At 42.9% G+C, this 21,439-nt stretch overlaps 1 long non-coding RNA gene across 1 annotated transcript in view; it reads left to right on the plus strand.

The window, feature by feature from the left end:
- The first annotated feature begins 1,318 nt into the window (after positions 1 to 1,318).
- The window catches only part of LOC112660384 (uncharacterized), a 42,162-nt gene continuing 22,041 nt past the window's right edge, over positions 1,319 to 21,439 (plus strand). The window contains exons 1-3 of the long non-coding RNA XR_004807578.2: positions 1,319 to 1,421; positions 18,146 to 18,368; positions 20,564 to 20,917. This is a non-coding gene — a long non-coding RNA (uncharacterized LOC112660384). The remainder of the gene's footprint in view (positions 1,422 to 18,145; positions 18,369 to 20,563; positions 20,918 to 21,439) is intronic.

Genomic DNA, 21,439 nt, shown 5'->3' on the forward strand with positions numbered 1-21,439 from the left:
GGATCCTCATTCATCTTCTGATTTCAACAGGAAGCATCATCTCACAGGCCATGGGGGCAGGGGAGACAGAGCAAGTTCTGATGTTCCCAGATAGCTGGGAGCAGCGGGGCTGTGTTGAAATGGAGAGTGGAGTCCATCCAAGGGGCAGCTGAGGCTGATTCTTATCACAGGGCAATGCAGGCTCCATTTGGCCATGACTCCCTATCTATCGAGAGGCTGGAAATCTAGACTTCTGGGTAATATCTAATTTCTCAATATTAGCAGTAGTTCAGTGATGACAGAGAGGAGGACAACAGCCTTATGTGGGTCAAATTAAAACAATCTACAGTTGGATCTCTCTATGACCTTTGGACTACCTCTGACCTCTTGAGTATCTGTTTTCAGGGTCCAATCTGGTCCTCAGATCTTTCATCTTAGCACAGGCCCTAAGGGCTGAAAGAGTTCTAGACTAGATCCGGAAGGAGTTCTAGTCTGATCTGGTCTGGTCTAGTCTAGTCTGGTCTATCAATTCTGGTCTGGTCTATTCTAGCCTGGTCTGGTCTAGTCTGGTCTGGTCTGGTCTCGGCTGATCTGTTCTGGTCTAGTCTGGTCTGGTCTGCTTTAGTCTGGTCTGTCAACTCTGGTCTGTTTCTTCTAGTCTGGTCTAGTCTGGTCTGATCTGGTCTAATTTGCTCTAGACTGGTCTGATCTAGTCTGGTCTGGCTGGTCTGGTCTGGTCTGATCTGGTCTAGTTTGCTCTAGACTAGTCTGGTCTGGTCTGGTTTGTCTGGGCTGATCTGGTCTGGTCTAGTCTGGTCTGGCTGGTCTGTCTGGGCTGATCTGGTCTAGTTTGCTCTAGACTAGTCTGGTCTGGGCTTATCTGGTCTGGTCTAGTCTAGTCTGATCTGCTCTAGTCTGGTCTATCAAGTCTGGTCTGGTCTGGTTTAGTCTGATCCCCATCCACTGATTATTTCTTCTAAGAAGAAACTGTTAGGCAATGAGTAACACAGAAGAGTCAAGCATTCTCTGCCCTAAACAGTTCCCAGTCTGGCAGGCAGTAAAGACAGGATACAATTAAAGTCTTAATGATTAAACAAAACAGAATGTGCCCTATGAGGGGAGTGACCAACATGTTGGATTGCATGATCTTGTTTTTTTCTTGTTTTGAACCAATTTTCCTTTCTTCTTAGGCACAGCATCTTGATTTTCCTGTAGAAAATCACAAGGTCTCTACTCTCAGTGTTTGTACAGGTGGGGTTGTTTCCACCTTCAAGTGTCCCAATGGGGGCACAATACCTGGGCTTAGATAATCAGAGCATTCTATTCTCTTCCATTCCCATGGCGATGGGTTCAAGTGTGGACATGTGACTTCAGCAAGGCTGATGTGATGCAATTTGGGAATATTTATAGCAGATGTCAAGAAAGAGGAGTTTCTTTTTGTGGTAAGAATGTAGGATTGGGACAAGTCACATTTGCCACCACTTGGTATATAGGACTTACCTGAGAATGCAGCCAACTCAGAAAAGTGATGGTGATACTCCTGATGATGTTCAAACTCCTAGTTGTTCAAACACCTAGATCAAGCCATGCCTGAAGGATTCAGTTTCTTGAGCCAGTAAATTCCTGGTTTTGCTGAAGCCATTCTGAGCTAAGATTCTGTCACTTACATCCTACAGAATCCTGCCCAAAACAAATGCCATGGGGGTGAATTTGGTAATAGTCTCCTCAGGTATGAGGATCCAGAAAAAAATTCATGGAAAAGGCAGCACAGAGCAGGCAACAGGCAATATCTTGATGGCCAATGGAAGGGAGGAGGGTATTCTAAGTGGAATGGGCTCATAGCATAAGCCAAAGCTCAGAGGCAGGATAAATGAGCACATGTGGAGAAGAGAAAGAAGCTCAATTTGGATCAAGCATAGAGTATTTGGGGGATCTGCATGAGAGAGCAGAAACAAGTACAGTTGGAAGGATTGGTTGGAACCAGAGTATTGGGTTGGATGGGGATTCCATTACATGCTAGGAAGTGGTGTCTAGTGTATGAGGCAGTGTGACCCTTGGGAGGGTAGACGAAGTTGTGCTTCCCTGAGGAAGCTACAGTCCATTTTGAGAAGAGACAATGGGAACAACAAGGTATGATTTTAATGTGGTGGATGTTCCTAGCATGTGGGTAGATTCTGGAGTGGATGTTGACTTCCCTGGGCCCATATTCCTTTGATTCTATACATAGAAATTGGTGAGGGAAGATGAGAGATGAATTACATCAGTCCCCTTTGTGGAACTAGTATGCAACTGACTCCTTTATCCATCCAGAATACATGTTTGTTGCTGTATAGCACGAGGTGAACAGGTCATTTATTTTTTCCTTCATATTATTAGCCAGTTGTTCTACTGCCATTTGATCAATAATTTGTTCTTTCCCTGCTGAATTCAAGTGTCATATTTAGCATATAGTAAATTTCTATCTTTAACAAGGTCCATTTCTGGGGACTTTCTATTATGTTCTTCTGTGTTCTTTTATTGTTCCTCATATTCTTTCTATGTGTCACACTCTTATTTATTATTTCATAATAGAGATCCTTTCATGACAGTTTTTTTTAAGATCTAAAATATTTTGGCTATCCTAATTTACTTATTCCAAAAAATATACTTGCAGATTACTTTGTTAAAAGTTTGATTTTGATAGAAATGGAATTTATTCTAGAAATTAATTTGTGGGGATACTGACAATTATAAAATACCCCTCCCTTTGTGGAGTATGGGATGGCTTCTTTTATAAGCCCACTATAGCTCTGCAGTTTTATTGTTATAGCTTATGTATATTTTTAAAAAAATATTCATTTAGAAAGAGAGAGCATGCATGGATGAGAAGGGACAGAGTGAGAGGGAGAAGCAAACTCCCTACTGAGCAGGGACCCCCCCATACCCAAGACATGGGGATTAATCCCAGGACCCCGAGATCACCACCTCAGCCAAAGGCAGACACTTAACTGACTGAGCCATACAGGTACCCTGAGCTCATGTACATTTTGTGAAAAAGTTATTTCTAGATAATTTATGGTTTGGGGAGTTTTTTCTATTGTATTTTGTAACTTTATTATATGTTTATTTTGTATGACTATTCTTACTGAAACTGTGATATTTCTAGTAGTTATGGATTTGTTACTATGAGAAATAACTTAGTTACATCTTTTCTAATTGTTAAAATTTATTTTTTCATGTCTTATTTAACTGACTAGAACTTCTAGATCAGTTTAAAATAATATTATAATGGCAGACATCCTTGATTCATTTGTGTACAGTGGAAATGCCTCTAATAGTGTGTTTCAACATTAAGAATGACATTAGCTTTTAATTTAAAATAGGTGTATTTTCTCATAAAAAACAAAACTAAAATATAATATATAATAAAGTTGTATGTAGCTTATAAAGCCTAAGATATTTATTATCTGGGCCTTTATAAAATGAGCTTGCAAACTCTTTATCTAGATGATTGCATCGATTTTTATGTTTTTTGAATTATTGATGTGATGCTATTAATATTGAACCATCCCTGAATTCCTGGGACAAACTTGGATTTGATCAAAATTTTACTGGACTTGTCATCCTTAGGAGAACAACATTTCAGAAAGTGAGGGCAGAAGTCATGAGCACCAGTGTCCCAAGAAGGATGAGGAAAGCTTGACAGAAGGGAAACATTGCATTTTATGGAAGTGTTTTGCTGTTGCATTTTGTGGGTGATTTTTTGGTGGCTTTAGCCCTTGGGCCAATGACACCAGTGATTATTTCCAAAATGCATTGACAGTGGGATTGGGGACATTGGTTTCACTCCCTAAGGGGTCTCTCTTTGGTTTCCTGGGAAGGAGAGAGTAGCCAGCAGAGAGTTGGTGCATATTTGGCTAGCTGGGGTGAATCTGGATGTTTCCATTAATGAACAGCCTATGTGTTCAGCTCTTATGGTCTTTGTCCTAGGATCTGAGTCAGAAAGTTGTCACAACTCTTGCTGCTATGAATGGTCAGGAGGTGAGCACCTTTCAGGATATGAGGCAGTGTAGGTATGGTCAAAGCCTGAGATAGTACCAGGATATATACAGTCAGAGTTGATCAGGATATAGGCAGTGACTATCCTCCACTCTCCGTGTCTCTGTGTCAGAATAGGTATTTAATTTGAAGTTGAAATCTCCCTAGAATTCACTAAAATACACAATACTGTGCAGCATGTGTATTTGTATATTTCTATATACATGTGAGTGTGAAAACTGAAGACAGGGCTCGGTCCTTCCTCTGCTCCATGAAACACAGCATAGCCGCAATATGCATAGATAGAGACAATTCATAAATAGAACTAATTCAGTGGGAACAAGAAGTTAGTCCTAGAGGTGAGTACAAGAACATAAACTCCTCAGTAATTACAGACATCCTGACAGTAATGTTGATGGAGCTGTGGGTTTCCATAGAACATAGAATAGGTGTTCAAGTTAGTCTTATTTAAGAAGCCAGCAGGGATCATTCATCATCCCAAGTTACTTTTAGAAAAGACAGAGCACAAAAAGATAAGATTCAATGCCTAGAAATAGGCCCTGTTGACATTTTGGCATCTATTATTTTAGATTTTTGTTATGTTTGCAGACAGACAGTAAGTTGGCTGTGAGATCATAGAAAAAATTAATATTGGTCTCTGCCCCTGGATCTGGCACTGGGTTCCTAAAACACTTGTAATTTCCTATGTGATAAGAACATTAGGAATATCTCTTGTTCTAGTATTTGGTCTTTGATCTCATCCCAGACACAGGTATCCTAAAACTATTGTGAATTCCCAAGTGATAAGAGCACTAGGAGCATCTTTTGTTCCACTTAATGTGATTCCAGGTGGGCTCCTGGATGGCTTCTGGATTGGGGCTGGTCATTGGAAAGATCAGGCCATGATTAAAAGTTTGGCATTTTCAGCCCCATTCCCCAACCTCCAGAGAGGGGGGAGAAGGGCGGGAAATAGAGTTAATATTTGATAATGCCTGTGTGAGAAAAATCCCATAAAAATCCCAATAGTATAAGATTCAGAGAGTTTTCTAGTTTTCTAGTTTCTAGTGTGTGAACACACACACACCAGGAAGTTGACATACCCCAAGTCCATGGGGATAGAAACTTCTGTGCTCAGGACCCTCCCAGACCTCATCTTATGTTTCTCTTTATCTGGCTGTTCATCTGTATACTATATCATATCCTTTAATAACTGATAAATATAAGTAAATTTTTTCCCTGAGTTTTGTGAATCATTTCAGCAAATTACTAAAACCAAAGGAGGGGGTCATTGGAACTTCCAATCTCTGTTGTTTGATCAGAAGCACAGATGATAATCTCGGCTTGTGACTGGCATCTGAATTGGAGGTTGGAGTCTTGTAGGACTGAATCCTTAACCTGATGGGTGTGATGCTGTCTCCAGGCATATATGTCAGAATTGAGTTAAATTGTTGGACACCCAGCTGGTGTCACAGAGAACTGCTTAGTGTGGGGAAAACCACACATACCTCTGGTGAGTAGAAGTGAAGTGTTCTGTATGAGTAGTAAGAAAGACACACAAGTGGAAAACTGGATAGGTTTTTCCTTATACATAGGAAAATCCTTATAAATCCCATTCCCAAACACCTTTTTAGTGGTCTACAATAGGGGCTAAAAAAGAGAGCACTTTATTCTCCAGTCTTCTTTGCACCTGGGTAGCTTGTGACCCACACACCTAAGTGCCATGAGACCTAAGGAGAAACCTGCTGGGTGTATATCTTCTTTGAAAAAATGTCTTTTCAAATTCTTTGCCCATTTTTAATTGAGCTATTTGTGTTTTTATTGTTGAATTTATATATTCTGGACACTAGAACTTTATCAGATATATGATTTGCAAATATTTTTTCCAATTTTATGGATTGTCTTTTCTCTTTCTTCCTCTCAAACAAAAATTTGACAAAGTCCAATTAATCTATTTTTCTTTGATTGCTTGTGTCTTAGGTATGATATTTAAGAAAGCATTGGCTAATTCAAGATCACAAAGATTTATCCTTATGTTCTCTTCTAGTAGTTTCATAGTTTTAGCTCTTACATTTAGGTCTTATTATTTTGAATTAATTTTTTTGCATATGGTGTGAGGTAGAGGTTGCCATTCTTTCAACCTATTTGTGGCTTTGAATCTAAAGTATGTCTCTAGTAGATAGCATATAGTTGAATCACGTTTTTTAAAAAATTCATTCTGCCAACCTCTGTCCCTTAATTGGAGTGTTTAATCCATTTATATTTAATATAATTACTGATAAGGTAGGATTTATTTCTGGAATTTTGTTCTTTGTTTTATGGCAGCTATATATATTTATATATTGAATATATATATATATATATATATATGGAAATATATATTCTTTGGAAATCATATTCTCCCTCCACCATAGTTTCTTTTCTTTTTTAAAGATTTTATTTATTTATTTGAAGGACAGCACAAATAGGGGGAGTGGCCTGTAGAGGGAGAGAGAGAAGCAGGCTCCCCACAGAGCAGGGAGTCCAATGTGGGACTTGGTCCCAGGACCAAGTATCATGACCTGAGCTGAAGGCAGACACTTAATCAACTGAACCACCCAGGTGCCTCACAGTTTTCTTTCCTTTCCTTTTCTTTTCTATTGTCTTTTCTTTCTTTCTGGTGGCTTCTTAAAAATGTTATTTTTGATTTTCTAAACTAGTTCTGTAACATTTGTATTCTTTGTCATGTGTGGTCACTGATTTGTCTGTTGGGTTACCTGAATGGTCATCTAATGTTTAGACAGAGATTTTCTATTTTCCTGGAACCATCACATCCTGTATTTTTTCCTGAGGGGCTGTGTGTGTGTGTGTGTGTGTGTGTGTGTGTGTATGTGTTGGGGCCTGCCTTCATTTCAATGCTTACCCAGGCAGTTTATAACTCCATCTTAGCCTTCACTTCCCGCTTGTGCAGATTCTCTAAGTTAGCCAGAGGTAAGAGTTTAGGGCCTCTTCAGGGTCTTTTCTGAGCAAGTTTTTAGCCCTGAGTATCCATACAATCCTACACACCTTCATGGCCTCCTAGAATTCCAGTACTCTGGAAATCTAGTACTGGAATTCCAGTACTCTGTAGGTTCAGTGTCCTTATGGACATTTCATTTGTCAGCTTTTACTTAAAAAGAAAGAAAGAAAGAAAGAAAGAAAGAAAGAAAGAAAGAAAGAAAGAAAGAAAGAAAGAAAGAGAAAGAAAGAGAGAGAGAGAGAGAGAGAGAAAGAAAGAAAGAAAGAAAGAAAGAAAGAAAGAAAGAAAGAAAGATTTATTTATTTATTTTAGAGAGACTGTGTGAAGGGAGGGGCAGAAGAAGAGGGAGATTCTCAAGCAGAGTCCCCACTAAGTGTAGAGCCCAACTTGGAGCTGGATCTCATGACCCTGAACTCTGACCTGAACTGAAATTAAGAGTCCTACACTCAATGGGCCAAGCCACACAGGTGCCCCCATGCCACACAGGTGCCCCTCAGCTTTTCCTTTTAAGCTCTTTGGTTAATATATTGTTTTCCCTGTTATCCAGGCATCCACAATGCTTGACAATCACCGTTGATGGGTTTTTGACAAATAATTCCAGGAGACAGGTTTTTCACATTGGGTGAGTTCCAAGTCAGTTTGAATAAAGACTCTTTTGCAAGTGGGGTCTTCCAGGGAACTAACTGTCAGATAAGCCAAATAGTGACAGTTGTCTGGGACTGGGGCTTTAAAAGAGCCCACATCTTATTCTGCTGCCTCCATGGCTTCCAGGCTGCTGGTTTCAACCATGATTGTGGGTTCTTGGATTCTAAGGTATCATGGAGCTATGGGGAGGAAAAGATGGCCTAGGATAAGCTAAAATAGCACAAAACTCATTGTTTTTATTGAGAGTTAGCCTTTTTTTCTTGATTAAATCTCTGCAGATTCCTGCATGTCTTTGGTTAATTTCCAGAATTCCAAAGTGTTGATTCTGACCACTTTTGCCAGATTTCTCATTGTTTTTTAGGTAGGAGAGAAATGTTGGATGTCCTTACTTAGCCATTTTCACTGCTATCACCTCTCTGAGTGATTTTTGACTCTTACTTTACATACAACTATAATCAGTTTGGTTTCCCACACACAGTGGTTAGACAACAGCAATTGGAAGCATAGAAAGTAGGTGCCATAGTTATGCATTCTTTGCCACAATGACTGTTTCTTCTCCCCATTTCATTTCAAGCCACAGAGACCTGCTTGGATATCAGAACAGGAATCTAGCTATATTGAGCGAGGATATTTGGGAAAGACCTGCTTCCTAGCTCCTCATTGTCTGTCCCTGTTCCATTTAATGAGTCCTGTGCTCTGAAGATCCCCTTCTGTAGGCTGGGCCCCATTCCATCTGGAGGTTTGAAGAGTCTGTGGCTCTGGCAATTAGCCAACCCAGTTTTCTATCCCTGCTCTGGAGACCTCTCAGCCTAAGCCCCGCTTCTCCCTGTCATCTTTCTATCCTGCACAGCTGGATGGCAAAATAATGACTTTATTAAGCGCATCCTGCACTTAATTCCCCAAGGATGTAAGTCCATTAGGAAAGACTAAATCTGCCACCAGCAGCCACACAGCTAGTTTAGTCTCATCTGTCCAAACCTGGATGGGGGTCCAGGGAAGATGCATATGGGTTGCTCTTCAAGACCACCTGATTCTGTGAGCCCAGGCTGACCCTGAAGGGAGGCCACTGTCTTCCACATATAGTTGAGTGACCTATGCAGGTTCTGCCTAACTGTGTGGGGTGGGCCCTACCTCTGAGACAAGTGGGGGTCTGGGATCTGGGCATCAGTCAGCACTTGAAGGTCTGGGAAAGGTCTAGGATAGAAGCTCATATAGGGGCTGTGGGGTGTGAGTATACTCCTCAGTGTGATCAGGAAGTGCAGAGAGGGAATTTACAGAGTCAAGGAGGAAGGAGGTTCTGACAGGAGCAAAGGAGGCTTAGCCCTCAGGAAATGAACAGCAGATCAGGTCATGGAAGATACTTATTGGAAGGTACCTGTTGCTTTGAATGGGAGCAAACTATTTAAGTCTGAACACGTGTTGCTTCTCTGGGCCTTAACCTTCCTATCACTGAAATGGGGATTGTTATTCTGCACCTTGGTGAAGCCCAAAGTCAGAGACCGGTTGGACTCTCACATAGAAAGCACATGCAGGTGAATGCTATGGGGAATGGCCTTGCTGCTCCAAGGTAACTCAACTATACCGCACTGCAAGTTCTGGCTAGGTGTCCTGTGTCAGACAGGACTCCTTTGGCTGCAAGGGAAAGAAATCTGACTTTGCTTAAGCAAAGGGCAGATGTGATTAGCTTACAGCTGGAGAGTGTTGAGAGGTTTGGTCAGGTGTGTTTGGTCCAGGCTGGTACTTACAGAAATAATGAGTCTCTTCATATTCTTCCTTTATCCTTCCCTCTGTGTAGCTTCACTCTCAAGTAAGCTTACCTCACTTTGAGTCCTAATGGCCACGGCTTCCATTCTACTAACTTACAAACCCAGGGAAAAGCAGGACCCCTCAATACCAGCTTAACTCTCATTGATCAACACTGGGTCTCTATGTTCATCATTGAACCAGTTGTGTGAGTCTGAAAGTTCAGGCCTAGATCACCTGCTTCCCCTTGGAGAGGGGATGGGGCAGGGCTGGGGAGGGACATCCACTTCTTTCATACTATATGAAATGAAACCAGGGGACTGATTTTCCCTGAGAACTTGGGGTATTGTTACCGGCAGGATGCTGGGCAGGCAAAACCGTCAGGTGCTGAATCAGTCTGCTCAGGCTGTTATCATTAAATGCCATGGAGTGGGGTCTAAAACCAGAGACATTGACTGATTCCTCACAGTTCTGGAGGCTGGGAGTCCAAGATCAAGGTGCTGGGAAATTTGTTTTCTGGTGAGGACTCTATTCCTGGCTTATAGAAGTCTACCTTCTAGTTCTGTCCTCATGTGGTGGAGAGTGAGCAAACTGTGGTGTCACTTCTTATGAGGACACTAATCCTTTCATGGGGCCTCTACCCTCATGCCTCAACAATCCTAATTATCTCCAAAATGTCCCATCTCCAAACACCATCAAATTAGAGGTTGGGGCTTCCCATATGAATCTAGGGGCACAGACATTCAGTCCTTAACAGGTACCCACAGCATTGTATAACTAGGTCCCACCCTTAGGACTCCATCCAGTGCAGCTTTGCATCCTTCCTGTCTATAGGCCCAGCTCTTGGCTTTGCTTGGGGATCTGTGCTTATCCTCCTCACCAATGGTTCCCTGCCACCCAGACCTCACTGCACCCTGAACCACTGTTCTCCGGGGCAGACCTCAGCCCCAGAATTCTTGCACCCCACCCTCACCCCTGTCCTATCTAGGCTCAAAGCAGGCCCTCATCTGAGAGTCAGTCTGCTGTTTTTTGTTCAGATCTTGGCTAATCCATTGATTTATTCATTCCTTTATTCCCCTGTTTATCCATTCATTCATCTAACAGCTATTCACTGAGTAACTAAGATGAGTAAGGCACCATCCTAGGAAATGCAGAAGTTTAGACAAATTGGTCTCCCATGGCCCCAAATCAAAGGGACTTCCTTCTCTTTGCCAGGCCCTAAATTAATCCATTTAAAAACAGTTTTATTGAAGTGTAATTGCCATACAAGAACTGTGCATAATTAAACTGTAAATTTGATTAGTTTTGGCATAATATATATGTGAAACTATCACTCCTATCAAGAAAATAAGCATATCCATCAGCCTCAAAGTTTCCATATGCCCCTTTGTTATTTTGTCATCCTTCCCTCTGCCCCTCCCCCCACCCACAAGCAACCATTGATCTGCTTTGGGCCACTATAGATTTGTTTGAATTTCCTAACATTTTATAGAAATGTAACAAGACAGCATGAGCCCTGCTTTGTCTGGTGCTTTCACTTAGCGTGGTTATTTTGAGATTCACCCATGTGGCTGCTCTTATTAGCAGCTCACACCTTTGGTTGCTGAGTAGCATTCCCTTGTACCACAATTTGTTTACCCATTCACTGCTGGAGGGATTTTGGATTTGCTGGGAATAGGCTGGAAACCTGACAGCTTTATGGCTTGTAACGGCAGAGTTCTGGATCCCAGCACACAGAAGGCCCTAGGGCTGGGTGTTTGGAAAACGTGAGAACATGCTCGTCCATGACCAATGTTTTCTACACTGTGTTTTGCCAGAAATGGGTTTGATATTAACAGGTTTGATAAATGCTCCCCATTCTTAGAGATTCATCATCTTTATGAGCTTGTTAAAGGCTCTGAGAAGTCCTGTAGTAAGGAAAATCCAGTGTCTGATGAGCTAATTTGGCCATATAACCTCTTGTCCCCTTTGTCCTAGTGATGACTGTAGGTCTCTCGTGGAGGCAGTTGGATGAACATGGTTCTGGACCACAGTGTTGCCAGCACACCAGGGACCAGGTATCCACCCTCGGATATGTCACCATAGGACGTAGATACTTCACCTATTGGGTCTCATATACATTCACAATTGACTTATGATATTTTAAATTATAGGCATTGATGCACATAGAAAAGCATCGAGCAAACACTGGTAAAGAACATGATTTGCCAGTGTTCTGGCTCTCTGTACTTCAGTTGTGTGTATGTGTCCACGAGTGTGTGGTTTAAGGGAGTAAAACCTCTCCAATGTAGTTAGAGCTTCCTGAGTGGCTCTTTCCTGTCCTACTGTCTCTCTCTCCTTAGCAGAGACCACTATTCTGAATTTGGTGTTTCTCCTTACCAGGCACATCTTTATTCTTTTATTACATATGTTCACACAGTTCTAAATAATATATAGTATTGTCTTGCATCTTTTAAGATTTCATAAATGATAATATACCATATGTGAAATTCTGCATCTCTCTTTCTTTTGCTAAACATGTGTTTTAGATTTAACTGTGGTTCCCTAATTTTAAGTGCTGAATAGTATCCCATTGGATGAATAGACCACAGTCCACACTCCATTATCTGGTTGGTGGATAAATATTGTGAGAATGCTCCTCATTTTTCTCTATAATAAACAAAGCTGCCATGATAATTTTTGTGCTTGTCTTCTTGTTACATATATGGGAGTTAAAGATGAATTTCTGGATCATGGAGTAGGGGTATCAGTAACTCCACCTAGTTATTCCTAAAAGGTAGGCACCAATTTATGCTCCAACTGCACTCTAAGAGAGTTCTATTTTCTATTACCACCAAAAATTGATGTTTCCAGATATTTATTTACTTATTTATTTTAACAGAGATAGGACCATCAGGCCACAGGGACTGTTATCCCAGCTGTGCTCTCACTAAGTGAATGATTTGATAGTGAGTCTGTGGCACCGTCCAGCTAAGTCCAGAAACAGTCTTCTCACCTCCAGGGAGGGAGGCTCTGGAACATTAAGGAGGTGATTCTCAGGCTGGGTCACCCGCTAAACCTGTGCAGGGCTTATGACCAGCAGAGTATCATGATCCCAGCGCTGGAAGTGTAAGTTTCTACCTGACCTCAACCGTCCCAGTTCCTGAAGTAACTGGAGTGCTGGACTCATAATTCAAAATTTTGTTAAGGTCCTCACACCCCCTGTCTTGTTCCTTCAAGCAAAGAAGCCCCAAACTCATACTCAAAGGTCTGGATTTGGGACGTGGCATCTATCATTTAGCCCTGATCTTATTTATGTGCTGCAGATCTTTGACCTTGAAGCTTACACATCCCATAGATCTATTCTAATATCTGATCTAGAAGACAGTCCTGTCTGGGGATTCCAGGCTTTTAAATGTCACAAAAATCTCTGGTCTGTAATAGGTTCTCAATAAATTTGCATGGAATGAAATGAAATTCTGTTTAGTTTATAACTCCTTGGTTACTGCTGACATGGAGAATCTTTCCATATGTTAACTGGCCACCCCACTTATTTCTCCTGTGAATTACTCCCTCCTAACTTTTGCTCATTCTTTTCCTGGGTTGTTTGGCATTTTCTTTCTGATTTGTAGCAGTTCTTTACATATTCTGAATAATAATCTTTTGTCAGTTTCTATGCATAGCAAATATTTTTCCCAGTTTGTAGCTTGTTTTTTTTTTTAATTTTGTTTGTTGTGTCTTTTGTTTTACAGCAGGCTTTAAATTTTAATGTATGCAAAGTTCTCAGTCTTTCCCTTTGTAGTTTGTGATTTTGTGTCTTATCAATAAATCTTTCTCCAACAAAAGTCATACAGATTTTTTTCTATTTTTTGATAAGACTTATAGTTTTATTCACCATTTAATTTTGTAATGTATCTGTCTTTTTTTTATATTGTATGATTTGAACGAAGGATTAACATCTATTTATTTATTTATTTTGCAGGGAAAACTATTTTTGTTTTCTGTTACCTTCCTCACTGATCTGCAGTGCTGGTTCCTCCCTTCTGTGTCTGAGTCTGCATCTGGGCTCCCTGTCCTGTCCCTTTGGTGTATTTCTTTATTGTACCATCATCACACTGCTTTAGTTACTAAAGCCTTGTGGTCAATCTTAATAATTATCTTGATGGGTTCCCCCACCTTCTTGCTCAGGAATGTCTTAGCTTTTCATAGTCCTTTCTTCATCCACATAAATTTTTGGATTAGTTTGTCATGTTCTATAAAATTTTCTATTGGGATTTGAGATGAAATTTATAGATCAATTTGGGAGAGTTGTCATTTTTATGATACTGAGTCTTCTCACCCATGCACATGGCATATCTGTCTAATTTACTTTGGTTTTCTTTTATGTTTTTCAATAAAGTCTTATAATTTTCTCCACAAAGATTATGCACATTTTTTTAGGTTTATTCTGAATCTTATAAATGTATTGTTAGAGTTATTGGTGTCTTTTTAAAATTAAAATATCTGGTTAGTTAGTTGTTATAGTCTAGAGATTCAACTTGTTTTTGTATTTTGACCTTGTATCCAGCAATTTTGCTCAACTCTTTGTTAGTTGTATTAGGTTGTTTGTAGGTTCTGTAGGACTTTCAGTATAGATGATCTTATAATTTGTGCATGATAAAATTTTTGCTTCTTCTTTTTCAATCCTTATACACTGAATTGTTTTTCTTGTCTTACTGCATAAGCTAAGACTTTTAGTACAATGTTGAGTAGATGTGGTGATAGTGGGTCATGTTCCTGACTTTTATTGGATGCTTCTAATATTTTATCACTAATCATAAGTTTATAGTAGGTTTTCCACACCTATTTAGTATGATACTAAGGAATTCCATTTTATTCTTGTTTTGTTAAGCATCTTTGTTGTAAATGGATAATTCCACATATATTCAGATGATCTTACAGCTCTTCCTTTAGTCTCTTGAGAATAAATATGTTAATAATTGTTTCTAATGTAAACATTCTTACGTTGCTGGAAGATAGTTACTTGGGTTACATATTTGGAAATAAATATCTGGAAATGATTCAGCCTTTATGAAGGTTTTTTTTTTTTTTCCTTTGTGGAAATAAATGAAGACCAACCAAATGAGAAAAAGCAAAAGTTGTTTATTCAGAGCTTCCCATATCAAGGGAGTCAGCCACCATCACTTGTGTTTTGGCAGAGCCTTAAAGGCTGGAAGAGGAGTGGGAAAGCTTATTATAATGGGAGAAGAGAGGGCTTCAGGCATGCCCTCACGGAGACTGCTGGCCTGAGGAAGCTGGAAGCAGGCTAGCCAGAGGGAGACATCCTTGTGATTGTTTAGGGGAGCATTTTTGGCTTTCTTTGGTTGGTCCTAAGTTGGAAGTGGGGACAAAATTAGTGTAGTTGTCAGCTATTAGTCAAGTCCCGCCTATTTGGGGCTGGTTATTACAGGAGTTATTGTTTAGCTTCCTGGATTGTTTGCTAGAGATTCTAGTCTGAGTTCCCACAAATCTGACTTGTAGTGAAGAGTCTGGCCCCCTGGGCTGGTAGATGATGGGTTGGCTTTCTGGGCTGGCTGCTGAAGATTGTGGGTCAGAGTTCTATATATACAGCTGGCCATTGTCTGCTTTTATATTCAGTGTCTTACTTTGAGGGGTTTCAATGTCAACCTCATAGGCCAAGACTCCCATTCTTGCTGCAGGAGAATCAGAATTTGGGCCCCTGCTCCCCTGACAACAAATCATCCTTCACACACTGGCACCTCCCCATTGACATAGTCTCTGTGTCTGCTCCTTCTCCTCCTTTGCTTGGGGTGCTGGTTTTTAGTTTCCTAGATCTCATCCCCTTTTCTAGCAATTCCCTTTGCCTTTAAAGAAATATTTGTTATATTTTATCTACTATTTCTGTGTGTTTGCAGCAGGGGGATTTTCAGATTCTGCCGTCTGCCAAGTTGCTGGTACCAGAAGTCTCCAAGCCACTTTTAAAGTGGGAAGTGCTTTCATTCATTTTTTTTGCTCAAAAACATTCATTAACTTTGTCTTGCAGAGGGCTCAAGCTGGCAGCCTCAGCAGGTTCTGGCCCTCAGTCATGTTTTTGTTCAAAATGAAACTGAAAATGGTTTGTTAAAGTCCTGATGTAGATGTAGAAAGCACATCCTTGATGTTCACCAAATATTTAGAATTTGTGGTAGATTGCTTAAAAAAATATCCACAGTTATTCCCTTCTTTAGATCCTTGTACCTTTGTGATATGATGCAGGGTTAGAATGAATCCATTTCTCCACCCCTGACTCTGGGCTGGCCTGGGACCTGCTTTAGCCGGTAGAATGTGGCAGAAGCGATAGTGTTCTGGTTCCCAGCTATCTCAAGAGGCCCTGCACACTTCCACTGTGGCTCTTGGAGCTGTCCAGCTGCCATGTGACTAGGCCCAGGTTTTCTAGCTGGAGGAAGAGACACAGGTGAAGCAGAAGCCATCCTCAGTCCAGTTGCTGTAGGCCAGTGTCCTATTATTGCAGATGAATGAGCAAGTCCAGCTATGGCCCACCGAGCCCAGCCTAGACCAAAGAACATCTGGCCAAGCCTGGCCCAAATTGCTGACCCACAAAATCATGATCTAAATAAATAATTGTTGTTTTAAGCTACTTAGTTTTGGGTGGCTTATTGCGTAGCAAAAGCTAGCTGATACAGGACACTTTCCTGCCCACTATGTTGAAGTTTGCAATCTGTGGGCTCTTGGGTCCTAGACCTCATGTTGGGTCCTGAGTGCCCAGGCTGAGGTGAGTGAAAGGAAGTGTTCAGGTCAAGTGTGACACTGGCCACTGCAGGTTGGTCCTGAGGGGCACAGTGGAAAAGCCTCCTTTAAGTCCTGGGGCTGGAGGGAAAATGGGAGAGGGAATGTTTGAAGAGAAAAGAAGGAAGATCCTCAGCTCACCTTCAAGGGTGAGTGGGGAGTTGGCCAAGAGTGTGGGGTAGGGGACAGGTATGGCATCAGGCCATAGGTCTGATGCCAGCTTGCTGTGTGACTTGAGAAGTCCTATCTCCTTTCTGAGCCTAACTTTTCTCACCTAACGACAAAGGGAGGTGGGATGAGATGCTAGTCTCCATGCATCTGTGAGGCCTAGAACATGCAATGGCTAGAGGGGGCACCTGCTGAGCTAGGTATCCTGGATTCTAAGGCTGCCCAGCTCAGGCTGGTGTGACCTTTGTTTGGGTGAGAACCCAGGCACACTCTTCCTCCTCCTTCCCCTCCTCTCTGCTGGTCTTTTTCCTTCTCCACTATGACCCAGTTCTGAGAAACTTGCTCCCAGGTGGCTGATAGCCAAACCCTGTGTGGAGCTCCTGCACTGTTTAGAGATCACCAACCAAAGCTTTGACTAGTGGGGACCGAGGCATCTCTACTTTTTTATAAGTGATCTGGGAAGATTGAAGCACCATCAGAACCCCATAGACTCATTTGAATAGTCTGGAATTTCAAGCTTCAGGAGCCTGGTCCAGAGTAACCACTTTGGAGTGTTATTGATCAGATGTTATTTGGTTACAAGCAACAGAAACTCAACTCAAAACTACTCAAATAATTATTTTATATTGGTCTGAGTTACTTAAAGTCCAAGGGTAGATCTTTCAGGCATTAGGCTGCAAAGATATTCTGATGCACAAAAGATGTTAGTCATCTGTCTCCTTCCATAGCTCAGCTCTACTCATCTTCTCTTGGTTCACGGCCAAGTTGGCTGTTGGCCATTCCAGACTCACAACAGAGCAGGAGGAGAGCTTCTCCTACTCAGCTGATTGAGAAACATTCTTGGAAACAAGTTTGGGTCTTGTACCCATCTTCAAACAAGCTTCTGACCAGGAGGACAGAAGGAGCTGAAATTGAGCTGCACCTGGATCACTGGCTGTGAGTGAAAAAGGAGGTCCTCCAAGGAGAATGGAAGCTGTTGATAGGGAAAGTAGAAGGATGTTGGGCAGGAGGAAATGGCAAGCGTCCTCTCCTAGGGCCCTGATTGTCCTGGTTTGGTCCTGTGTTATGTCCATCCCAGTTCAGTAGGAAGGGAGGAAGGATAGGGTGCGGTTATGTAGTTAAGCAGATAAGTCAAGAGAAGAATACTCTGTAGAATATTGGAGAGGGTTTCCCGAATGAGGAAAAGGCTATACAGGAGATGGGGGACCAGGCTATTCGTCTGACTGCACCTCTTGCCTCCAGTGTGTCCTCTCAAATTCTCCTCCTTGAGGAATCTCTGAAAAGCACACATCTGACCTGCTTAACTCCACTGGTTGCTGCCCATCACCACCTGACTCAGGGTGAAAGTCAAACTCTCGGTGACCTAATCCAGCCCCACTTTGGCCACTCTCTCCCCAAGAGTTTTCACGCCAGCATGCATGACTCCATACCAAGCCCTTGCTTTCTGCCCATCTGAAGAAGAGCAAGGACCTTGCAGTCAAAACCACCCAGTTCTCACTGTCGCCTACCTCACCCTGCCTGCACAGAGCAAGTCGTAACTGTGGCCTGTCCTAGGTACCACGCACGCACTTAATGTGTATCAACCTTTGACTGTCACATCAGCCCTCTGGGGTGAGTGTTGTCAAGCTCATCTCACAGATGAGAAGCTGAATGAAATTTCCAAAGGTCACATGGCCAGCTGGGAGTGAAACTGAGATGTGGACCCAAGCAGCCTGGGCCCAGAGTCCACACTCAGAGAGGCACCTCTGTGACTCCTGCAGGTGCTCAAGATAGCCTGGGACTCGGGACCTTCGGTAGGTTGCTCACCTCTCTGAGCCTTGGCTTTCTGTGCAGGTTACAGCAAGCTGGGCACCTGGTCCTGCTCAGTCGGTGAGGTTGATGAGCTACAGCGGACTGAGGTCACTCGTCAGCCCCCCAACACTGATGCAACACCTACTGTGTGCTGGCCTCTGTTCTGGGTACAGAAGTGAGAAGTGGGTATGACAGATGAGGGCCCTGTTCTTAGGGAACTGACATCACGATCTAGCAACTGAGTGAGCAAGAAGACATCCAAGAGGTGAGTGCTGGGAGGAAAATTGGTAGAAGTGCCACAGAGCAGGAAGGGGGTACATCTGGTTGGCTGGTCAGGGAGGCCTCTGGGAGCCGGGACTTGGAAGGCAGAGGAACATCCAGGAGGGTATAAGGAGAGTGTTCCTGGCAGTGCCAGTATGAGAGGCTGCTGTGGCTAGAGTGGGGGTGGGAGGGTGTGGAGCAGGTCAGATGGAAGCCAGACCACCAGGGGAGGGTCCATGGTCCTAGGGAGTGTCCATGGACCTAGGGAGGCTTTAAAAGGATCACTCATGGGCTTTGTTTGTATCAGCGCTGTGATTGGGGCAATTCTCTTCCCTCCCTGGTCCTTGGTTTCTGTGCATGTTCAGTGAGGGTGTAGCCCTCATCCTGTTAGGCTCTCACCTGTGGTGAAGTTGGGGGTTAGGGCCAAGCCTCTGGTCTCTAATTAGTCCCATGTACTGTCAGAGCTTCAGAAGAGTAACTGGCCTCCCTCCTTTTCCCCTCCCAAGGAGGTAGATCCCCACACACCCTCTTCCCACTGCACCCAGTGGGCACCACTACCCTGGGGCCGGACAAGTTGTGGGTCACTGGAGGGTCTTTCCTCCCCAGGTCCCTAGAAGACCAGGGGTGGCCTCATAAATCACCGGGGCCACACCAGGTGAAAGTTGCAATCCTGTCTTCTTGCTATTGATTTTAAGAGCCAGGAAAAGGCCCAATTGTCTGCTTTCAGCAGGAAGAACAGCAAAGCCAGAGCTCTCTGTAGGCAGTGCAGTGACAGAAGAAATATGCTCTGTTCCCTTGATATGGTCAATCGTGGCTGAAAGATGTGGGTTACGGGGGAAGATGGGCAAGGAGAGGGGGAGGCAGCAGGAATCTGGAGAGAAGGAGGTGCTCAGACGCACCATGTGTGCCTGGAAAATGGTTCTGTGGGTAAAAACAATACCTGAATCCTGCTCATTGTGCCAAATCAAGCAACAGAGAAGTTTTAGAATAAAAGATGAAAGTCCTCTCATCCCTCCCTCTGCCAGTTTGTATTCCTCTCCCTGACTTAATCGTTTTTTAAAATATCTGTTTTTGTCCTGACCTTTTTTAAAATGCACATATATATACATATGTAATTGTGGTTTAAAAAATAAACGGGATCACATTATATTATTATTCTATAATTTGATTTTTTTCGATTGACAATATGCTTCTGAGATCTTTCTAAATCTCAATGTATCTTTCTCACATCCTTTTAAAGAATATGCTATAATTTTCTAACAATTCCCTAATTGAGGAATAGCTAAATTATTTCCAATTCTTTCTTTTGAGTAAAAGATATGTTTCTTTTTTTTTTTTAAGATATCTGTTTCTTTGTCTGCACGTGTGTGCGTGTGAGTGCATGGCGTATGCATGTGTGCATGTGTGTTCACATGTGCATGCTCAGTACCCCCTCTTCTCTTCTACTCAAACAGAAACCCGTCCTTGGGAGCCACCCCAACCGCATCCCATGAGGTGGGACCACAGCCCTGGCCTCAGAGGTGGGGGTCTGGTTTGGACATGACTTCACTACATGGTGGGGTCCAGGAGTATCTCGGGCTCAAGGTGGGCCAGTCCAAGTCCCTCTGAAATCTTACATGTGGAAGCAAGTGCCCCCTGTCAGGAGGACCCCAGGGCTCCTCAGGCCACGCCGTCCTTATGTCAGTCCTGGTGGTGAGCTAAGTGGGCAGAGAGCACAGCTTGTGCTTCTTGGGGTTGGGGTCTTGTTATGCTCAAGGCCAGTTCCTTTATGCTGTCCTGGATATATGAGCCCATACATTTCTGTTCCTCCATAGACTGGCTAGGAGGAGGTTTCTGCACTGGTTTAGTGCCTACTCTGTAGCCGGTACTATTTTAGGGTAGAAATGACAGAAAGGGTCTCTGTTTTCATGGAACTTGCCTTCTGTTGGACATGGAGAAGGCAACCTTGAAGTCAACAAATGGACCATCATGTCACCCACAGGTAACGGATGTGGCTTCCTGGGATGAAGTCCTGAGTGAGACCTGGAGTATGGGAGTGACGGCCACAAGAATGCTACAACTGGCTGGTTGCCTCTGGCTCTTCAGGGAGGTTTCCAGAGAGAGCTTGATGAGATCAGGGCTTTAAAATCTCAGCGCGAGACAGTCACAGGATTGAAGAGCTCCAGCCACATCCCTAAAACAACCTCTTTTCCTTTGTAGCCACGGGCTGAGGTAGCTGAAAATAAGACTCCAGATTTGATCATGGGGTTGCAGAATCCCAGCACAAATTGAATGAACAGCCATGACAGATGTGTTGCATAAATGTTGAGGCACTGATTGAAAAGGAAAGGAATACTGAGAATTGGAACGGGGCATCTTATTGAACTCAGAAGAGCTGTCTGAAAACAGCTGGGTCTCCCTGTCTACAGAGACACATTCTTCCCTTCTTCGAAACCCTGTAGCAACCTCCCATGAGCAAGTTTCCTTGCAAGAGGGTGCTATCTTCAGAGCCTGGTATGCTGCAGGAAACAAGTCCAAAATTCGACCCAGGAGGAGGTAATTTATATCTTCATGGTGAGTCTCCCGTAACCAGATGATAGACAAAGAGAAAACGTGGCCACAGGTTACAGATAGCTCTGCATGCTAGCGGGGAGGGCTTCAGCTCTACACAGAACCTGTGTGTCTGTTCCCATCGGCTGGAGGGATGGAGGTATGACTGTACACTTGTTCATGGGCCACGGCTAATGCTTTGGGGTTTGAGAAGAATGAGACCTTCCTTAGGACTGGTGACGAGGAGGTTGCAGGAAGACTTTGCAGGTTCAAGTCCTGACTCCTGAGTCTGGTGTAGCAGGTAGCATGTCTCGGCTGCAAGTAACAGGACATCCAGCTTCTGTGGCTCAAACAGTGTTGGAATTTATTATCGGTGGAAAGAAAATTTAGTCGGTGGAAAGAAAATTTAGGGGTTGAGCTGGTTTCAGGCTGCTTAGTTCAGCAGCCCAGCAAAGCCATTGAGGGTTCAGGTCTTCCCTTCCTCTGCTGTGCCTCCCCTCTGGGTGGATCTTCTGTGGTCCCAGGTGGATGGCCAGACCCAAGAAC

This window comes from Canis lupus, chromosome 20 (genome assembly GCF_003254725.2).
Source record: "Canis lupus dingo isolate Sandy chromosome 20, ASM325472v2, whole genome shotgun sequence".
Lineage (NCBI taxonomy): Eukaryota > Metazoa > Chordata > Mammalia > Carnivora > Canidae > Canis > Canis lupus.